We start from the raw sequence: 7,906 nt of genomic DNA, 5'->3' as shown, positions 1-7,906 counted from the left end.
TTGAGCGCCAGCCATCATTTCCAAACTCCAGCCAACAAAGAGGAAGGGACAGGAAAGACCTCCCTCCTCATACCACTCCCCCTCAGAACACTAGCTATGCATCACCCCAGTCACACCTCATCAGCTGCTCCTGCTGCTAAAGGAGCTGCTAGGTGAAGTCTTATCCCAGGCTAAGGCTGGGAACCCTGTTAGGAAAGAAGGGATGTGTGAATACTGGGAAGGGAAGCTGTGGATTCTGCCACCACATACAGTTAAAATACTTTCAACCCTGTCCCAGACCTGGGTGGAGTGGCATCTGGTTGGTGGTGCCCATCTCATATCAGCCAGGGACAAAGAAACCCCTTGTTTATCCCAGCTTGGCTTTTGATCTGTGCTTATACCTGGTTCATGCCTAGGGCACATGGAAAAAAAAAAAAAATACTTTCAACCCAAACCAAAATGGCATCTTAGGTCAATGAGACGCTGCCTTTGATCGCAGCCCTGGGAGGGAAGGGTGACAATGAGGAAGCATGAGCCCCCCTGGGAGGGGGGAAATGTCACATGACAGAATGTTAGAAGTATGTGGGATTAGTCATGTAAATTGTGACATTTAAGTCGTGATGCTCTGCAGTGTAAAAACAGCAAACTTATCAAGACAGGAAACAAAAACTTACTCTGACCACCTCTGAGTAATCACTTCCCCGCCTGGCTTTAAACCTGAGACCAAGGCACCGTGGGGCCCTCAGTGGGGACCTTGGGCTCCAGTTCAGGGGGCTGTGTAGGGTTCCTCCTCTTAAATTCATTCAAGAAAGAAGCCATTAAAAAATCCTGGGTTCCTGATGCATTCCTACTGGGTGCTTGAAACCTACCCGTGTGTGACAAACACCAGTCAGACATGAGTGTGAACAGGTCTATGAAAGCTAGTCACAGGCGTGTGTGAGTCAGGACGGGGAGAGGCTCCGAGGGGCAGAAGGCCCCACATAGCAGTGGCTTAATCAAGGTCAAGGCTTACTTCCTTCTCACTTGTCTACACCAGGTGGCTGGCTGGGGAGCAGTGATGCCCTCAGACCCCCATGTCTGTCCTATTTTGTTCGGCAAGTGGGTGCTGTGTCTGAGCCAGTGGCTCCACTCCCTGGCAGGAAGAGCAGGAGGGCAGCCCCTTTCTGCTTTATACCACGTCCACCTATTCTTGACACTCCTCCCCCCTAGGGGTGGGCTCTGCACCCCGCCCCTTGAATCTCAGCCACCCATAATGATTGGCGGAAGTGAAGCTGTGTGATTTCTCAGGCTGGGACATTGAAGATGGCTCCCTGGATGCTCAGGCGTGGCCCTCAGCTCCACGCTGTGGGGAAGCCCAAGCAGCTCACAGAGAGGCCTGTGGGAAAGACCAAGGCCTGATCCACAGCCTTGTGGCAGAGGCTCCCCCAGCTCACCTGGCCCAGCTGCAGAGAGCGAGCGAAATACATGGTGGTTGATTTTGAGCACGTAAATTAAAAAAAAAGTTTTATTTTGCAATCTGATTAGATTTATGGGAGAGCTGCCGAGGCAGTTCAGGGAGCTCCCATGCACCCTTCCCTGGGCTTCCCCTGGTGCACTCACACCTCGCAATGGCCGTGTACATTTATCAGAAGTGAGGAGTCGAGTGGGGTGCTGCTGGTAACTAAAGCCTGGGCTTGATTTGCAGTCTCCCCCTTTCCCTACCACGTCTGCTTTCTGTACCGGGAACCCACCTCGGCCATGGCCTGGCTCTTAGATGTGTCCTCCGTCTCCTGTGACCTGGTCAACATCTCAGTCTTCCCTTTGTCTGTTGTGACCCAGTACTTTGTGATGAGTACCGGCTAGGTGTCTGGTACAATGTCCCTCCCTTTCAGTCTGTAACGTTTTGTCAAGATTAGACCAGGGTTGTCTTCTTCAGGGACGTGTCCTTCAGAGGTGAAGTACCTTTGTGTCCCCTCATCCAGGGGTCTACGTCATCCCTGGTGATTCTTCATCTCTCGCTTATCATGTCTCTGCTGTTGTTACTAACCCTCCTCCTTCCCTCCCCCGTCTATCTCGTCATTAGAAGGTCACTAAGTCTAGCTCATGCTCACAGGGGAAGGACAGGCCTCTGCTGAGAGCTGGGGCCTTAGAACAGGTGGCCTGGAGCCTGGGCTGATGATGGGGCTGGAGGGAAGAAGCCACACGGTCTCGTGGAGGCCACTGGAGCAGGCTTACAGGAGAGGAAGACGTTACTGGAAGGAGGAAAGGGACCCTCGTTTGCAGTGGTAGGAAATCTGGCAATGCCGTCAGGTGTGTGAGGAAGTGGGCAGCTGGAAATCTCCCCCATGGACTCCACATTCCCGAGGAGACTTTTGGGCAGAGTGTCCGAGAAGCTGCCTCACTTCTTCCAGCGCCTGTAGTACAATGCACAAGGCCAGAGATGGGCTGAAAAGAAAATCTGTTGGCTTTTAAGCAAATTTGAAGGAAATATAAAGGATCCATAACTTGAAGGGTTTGAAAATAAAACTGTTTTTCACTCCTAGCCTCCCCATATGGCACAAAACTCCTAAATTAAAAAATGGCCTCTGGCCAAAAATCAACTTTGCACAGGACCAGGAGACCCTGTGACCCCTCAGAGCCCCAAGGCACTGGGTCCTGCAGGACTAGGAGACCCCTTGTGACACCTCAGAGCCCCAAGGCACTGGGTCCTAAAGGACTAGGAGACCCTGTGACCCCTCAGAGCCCCAAGGCGCTGCGTCCTGCAGGACTAGGAGACCCTGTGACCCCCTCAGAGCCCCAAGGTGCTGTGTCCTGCAGGACCAGGAGACCCTGTGACCTCTCAGAGCCCCAAGGCACTGCGTCCTACAGGACCAGGAGACCCTGTGACCTCTCAGAGCCCCAAGGCACTGCGTCCTGCAGGACTAGGAGACCCTGTGACCTCTCAGAGCCCCAAGGCGCTGAGTACTGCAGGACTAGGAGACCCTGTGACCTCTCAGAGCCCCAAGGCGCTGCGTCCTGCAGGACCAGGAGACCCTGTGACCTCTCAGAGCCCCAAGGCACTGCGTCCTGCAGGACTAGGAGACCCTGTGACCTCTCAGAGCCCCAGGGCACTGCGTCCTGCAGGACTAGGAGACCCTGTGACCCCTCAGAGCCCCAAGGCACTTGTCCTACAGGACTAGGAGACCCTGTGACCCCTCAGAGCCCCAAGGCACTTGTCCTACAGGACTAGGAGACCCTGTGACCTCTCAGAGCCCCAAGGCGCTGAGTACTGCAGGACTAGGAGACCCTGTAACCTCTCAGAGCCAGGGCACTGCGTCCTGCAGGACTAGGAGACCCTGTGACCCCTCAGAGCCCCAGGGCACTGCGTCCTGCAGGACTAGGAGACCCTGTGACCCCTCAGAGCCCCAGGGCACTGCGTCCTGCGCCAGCCATCAGTCTCCTGCCTTCCAGCCCCACACCCGCCTCTCAGTTGCCTGATCTATGGCGTAGATCTGGGCCCTTTCAATACTTCTTCCTCTGCCTGCTGGCACGATATGAAACTGTCAATGGATGCTGCGGGAAATTGGGTTTTCCTCTCCCACCACAGGGACCACACACAGCCAGAAGCCTGGCTTCCTCGGTCCAAGTTCAGTGGCAATTATTGGCTACCTTTCTCCTACCCCTCTCCTCCCAGCAAGGTGCAAGTGTGTCTCCTCGGCTGGGTTAGATCACAGACAGGCCTGTGCCTGAGTCACAGTAAGCGTGGACATGTGGGGTGTGTATGCCTGGGTGGGTCTGACGCTCAGACTGGCCAGGACGTCCTCACTCTAGGGTGTACTGGGGCGGAGGTGGACTGAGGCAAGCCAGTCTAATTGAGGAGAGGTTTAGGAGGTGTTCCCAAAGCAGAATAAGGTCCTGGTTTAGTCTACGAGGGTGATACCACCACAGTGTCTGGATTCTTCTGGTCACATGTTCCCATGTGGCAGTCACAAACCTGGCTCATGGCAGAACTGCGTCCCTGACACATGCGCTCAGCAGCCCTGAGTGGCCTCTAGAGCTGTCCCTGCCCTGCTTCCTGGCACCTGTGAATATGTTAGGTCACACGGTAAAGAGAATGAAGCCTGTTGGTCAGCTGACTCTTAAATAGGGAGATTAGCCTGGGTTACCCTGGGGGGCCCCATATCATCACAAGAGTCCTCCAAGGTATAGGAGGGAGGCAGAGGGAGTCAGAGTGACCAGTGTGGGGACTGACCAACGGGTGCTGGCTTTGGAGAGGGAGGAGGGGTCATGCACCGAGAAACGAGGGTGGTCTCCATGAGCCGGTCTCTGCATGGCCCTGCTGCCCGCATGCTAGCCCGTGAGACTTATTTCATACTTCTGACCTTCAGGACTGTAGAACACGTCTGTCTTGTTTAAACTGACAAGCTTGTGGAGATCTGTGACAGTAGCTATGAGGAATGCTCAAGAGTGACATTGAGGTGGCTCAGCCCACCTCCCACCCCATGCCTGAAACACACCAGGTCACGCCCAGGTCCCCAAAGGCCCTGGCTATGTGACAGCTTCTCGCTGTGCACTTTCTTTCGTGTGTCCTTAGTAAACACCCTTCCAGACACCCTCCCCTCTGCTGAGAGCACCTGGCCCCGGCCCGGCTGCACGCCTGCTGCCCCTGCTCATCAGAGGGCTCCTTGGAGGTCCTGCCCAGCCTGCCGTAGGCACAGGTGTGCAGAAAGCAGTAGTGGGACCCACCCAATTTACGGTTAAAGAGTCTTTTATACAAAACACCAGGCTGCTCACAGCTGAGCAAAGAGCGTGTCTGGAGCACACAGCAAACATGGCAATGGAATTTCACACCCCTGGGTCATAGGCTTTACACCACAGCCATTTCTATCATCACCAGTGGGCCTGTCACCTCCTGGCAGGAAGAAAGCCCTGTCTCCTCACTCCCTTCTGTTCCAGGCTGTGCAGCTGCCGGATCTGAGTTCAAATCCCTCTCTGGACATCTCTTCAGTCAGGAAATGGGGAAGCTGCCTCCATCCAGGAGGCCTGAGGACAGGTGGACGGTATGACATAGTCATCCATCTACAGAGTGTCCAGCACAACCCTGCCACCCAGACAACTGGCATCCCTTGCTGGTCCAGTCTCACAACCATACCTTGGCTATCGTCTCCGGTTTTGGAAAATGGTTAGAGCTTCCTGCCTGCTTCCTAATTAGATCCCTCTTCTTTTATGCTTAGAAGTTGCCTTGAACTTCGCTGGCTTGCAAACTAATAGAAAGAAACTGAAAGGACAGCAAATTAACTCTGGCCTTTGGTGATCATTAATTTGACCAACTACCCTTTGGAAATGAAAGGCCAGTGCCTATTAGCTTTAGGGGCATCGAGTGCAAAGTCAAATATCAAAAGGCCACAGCAAAAAAGGACCGTGTTCTAATCAAGGCGGGAAGATGCGACAGGGCGGCAGAAGCCGGGCGGTGCCTGGGATCCACACGCTCCCCAGAACACCTGTTTTCCCAGCACTGTAAGTCTGTGCCGGAGATGTCATCTTGACCTACCGCCGAGGCTGTCCCATGCTACAGAGGGAAGACCCTCCACGGAGCTGCCTTTGATCTCCTGCACTCCTCTCTCTGAATCTCTCCCCTAGAGTGAGCAGAGAAACACTGAAGGGTGTCCCAAGGCAACTGTGAGAGACGGAGATGCCCCACACTATGAACACTTACCCGCGGCACCCATGCTGTGCCTGCTCTGGGTGTCAGTGCCCATGCCAGGGGGCCCCCACTCCGGTCTTCTGCTCACTTGACGTGCAAAACGTACCCGTCTCCTGTACTTGTGATAGCAGTTGTGCAATAAACGCCTCGTGTGGGAACATGGATGTGGCCGCTCTCAGGGCTTCCGTGCTGGAGGACCACACTCACTGGTTGAATTCACAGAGGAAGAACCCATGCTCAGAGGAATCAGGTGACTGGCTCGAGGTCACCAATTCAGCAGCAGAGCTTCCTTAGCCCACGCACCAGGAGGCAGATGTTTGTTGAGCACCCTCTGTGTGCCAGGGCATAGGGCAGGGTCCAAGGCAGGCACACTCTGCCCTCCTGAAGGTGACACTCGCCTGTGGGACACGGTGACAAGCAACAGGATGGGTGCTTGAAGGACAGAGCAGGCTCAGTGAGGGAGAAGCTGAGGGACGTGCATACACTGAGTGGTCAGGGGGCCCACGTGGTGAGGCCCCTTCCTGGAGGAAGTGAGAGAGCCAGCACGTGGCTTTTGGAGGAAGAACTTTCTAGGCAGAGAACAGCAACCCCAACGCCAGGAGGCAGGATCTGGTCCTCACTCCCAATATCAGGGGTCCCTCTCCTTTCCCTTCCAAAGGCAGACCTGACTGCGGCAGTTGCCCTGACCACCTGTGACAGGGACAGCAAGAGCTAACCAGAGCACTGATGCCTGGGCCCAGGACAGGCTGTGGAAACCAGCTGGCTGGGGCTATTTCTTTTTACTGATCTAAGCGGCAGTGGGATTGATTTCATTTTGACACTGTAGGTCAGGTGTTGCTCTGAGACAAGTTTGGAAAAGTGGAAGTTACATTGACCGAGGGTGGTTGTGTTCTGGGCCTCAGGCTGGGCCAGCTGGGGGTCTTTAGGCCTCAGACACCCTGGCCATCAAATGCATGGCTGAACTAGAGAGAGGAGAAAGAGTGATGTCCTTATGGCAGGACAACATTCACCTGAAACCCAGCAGGTCAGAGCTGACACCGGAGCATGAGCCATGAAAGAAAAAGCTGAGACGGGACCTCACCAAGACTGAACACACCTGCTCTGTTCCAATCATGTACCCGACAGAGGACTTGGATCTAGAATGTATGAAGAGCTCTCAAGATTCAACACAAAAAGAACAATTAGAAAACAGGCAAAAGATATGCACACTTTACATAAGACAAACAGATGATAAATAAGCACGCAGAACATCTTCAACATTGTTGGCCAAAAGAAAATGCAAATAAAAAGTACAATGAACCATCACCACGCACCTGTCAGAGAGGCTCAAATAAGAAACAGTGGCAATATTTAAACCCTAGTGAAGATGTGGAGGAACTGGATCCCTCTTACAGTGCTGGCAGAAATGTAAACAAATATAACCACTCTGGAAAATAGTTTGTTCCTTTTAGAACTAAAAATGGACTCACCATATGACCAAGCAATTATATTACTAGGCATATAGCCCACAGAAGTGAAAACTTATTTTCATGCAGAAACTTGTACATGAATGTTCACAACAGATTGATTTGTAATGGCTCCAAACTCGAAACCATCCAGGCGTGCCCCAGTGCTCAGATGGTTAACAAAGTGTGGCACATCATACCAGGGAGTATTACTCAGAGATTAAAAGGAGTGGGGCCAGGTGCAGTGGCTCACACCTGCAATCCCAGCACTTTGGGAAATGAGAAGGGAGGGTCACTTGAGGCCAGGAGTTTGAGACCAGCCTGGACAGCATATTGAGACCCCATCTCTACCAAAAAATAGAAAACTTAGTTAGGCGTAGTGGTGTGTACTTATAGTCCTCGCTACTTGGGAGGCTGAGTTGGGAGGATATTTTGAGCCTAGGAATTTGAGGTTGCAGTGAGCTATGATGATGGCACTGTACTCCAGCCTGGGTGACAGAGACCCTGCGTCAAAAAGAAAAAAAAAAAATCTTTTCTTTGTTCAAGTAGGGTTTGGAAAAAAAAAAGAGGAAAAAACCAACTACTGACATATGAAACAACATGTATGAATCTCAAGGACATTATGCCAGTCTCAGAAGGGTACATGTTGTGTGACTCCATGTACGTAACATTTGTGAAATAAAATAATTACAGAGACAGAACAGGAGGGTGGTTGTTAGGGGTTGGGACAGGGAGGGCAGACGTGTGTGGCTAGAGACGGGTGGGGTGGGAGGCATTGTGATGGTACAGTCCCGTATCTTGATTGGGAAGGTTCCTCTAA

General features: G+C 52.9%; 1 non-coding gene across 1 annotated transcript; it reads left to right on the top strand.

Annotated features, from left to right (window-relative positions):
• Nucleotides 1–269: 269 nt before the first annotated feature.
• On the top strand, nucleotides 270–404 carry LOC128580317 (small nucleolar RNA SNORA48). Its single transcript, XR_008378614.1, has one exon. It is a non-coding gene; the product is annotated as a small nucleolar RNA SNORA48 (small nucleolar RNA).
• Nucleotides 405–7,906: the final 7,502 nt, after the last annotated feature.

Source organism: Nycticebus coucang, chromosome 2, assembly GCF_027406575.1.
Source record: "Nycticebus coucang isolate mNycCou1 chromosome 2, mNycCou1.pri, whole genome shotgun sequence".
Lineage (NCBI taxonomy): Eukaryota > Metazoa > Chordata > Mammalia > Primates > Lorisidae > Nycticebus > Nycticebus coucang.
Note: the sequence above shows the minus strand (reverse complement) of the source record. Positions and strands in the feature narration are given on the sequence as shown.